The following is a 632-nucleotide window of genomic DNA, read 5'->3' on the forward strand; positions in this document are numbered from 1 at the left end:
CAATGTTTATATAACGCCAAAAGTTTGCGCAGAGCCTTACAAGCTAAAGGGAGACAGTACAGTTACAATACAAGTGAGGGCCAGAGGTTGTGAGAGCTTACAATCTAAAATGGAGGGCACATGACACAAAAGTTAATATCTGTGTTGGGATGGGTTAATGGAAAAAAAAATCAAAGTTGAGTTTGTAGGCAGAGGCAATAGGCTCCTCTGAAGGGAAGAGCTTTCAGGGGTTGCCTAAAGGCAGTTAATATTTAACACTGGGCAAAAATAAAAAATGACCTATATACGGTAATGCAGCAAGACGCTTGCTTGCTTGCACGCAACAGTCATTGCTTTTCTGAGCTCCCTCGATAACATGATTTTTATAACTGTTCATCTTACATCAGCTACATGTACCCCATTTCTGCTACTGCTTAAGGGCTTGTTTACACCATGTCTGGAGCAGTACAGTTTGTACCCGAACCAAAAAAAGCATCCCAATGTATCCCTATGGTATTTCTGGGCTCTGTGCACACTAGCACAGTCCGTTCCATTCCAGGCAAAAATAAAAAAAATACTGCTTGCCTCATTTTCATTGGTCCAAAATCTCTTCTTCTTAGACAATTGTCAGCAAAATGACTGCATCCATTTGA

Source organism: Nanorana parkeri, unplaced genomic scaffold (genome assembly GCF_000935625.1).
Source record: "Nanorana parkeri isolate BGI_ZX_2015 unplaced genomic scaffold, ASM93562v1 scaffold237, whole genome shotgun sequence".
In the NCBI taxonomy this organism is placed as follows: domain Eukaryota; kingdom Metazoa; phylum Chordata; class Amphibia; order Anura; family Dicroglossidae; genus Nanorana; species Nanorana parkeri.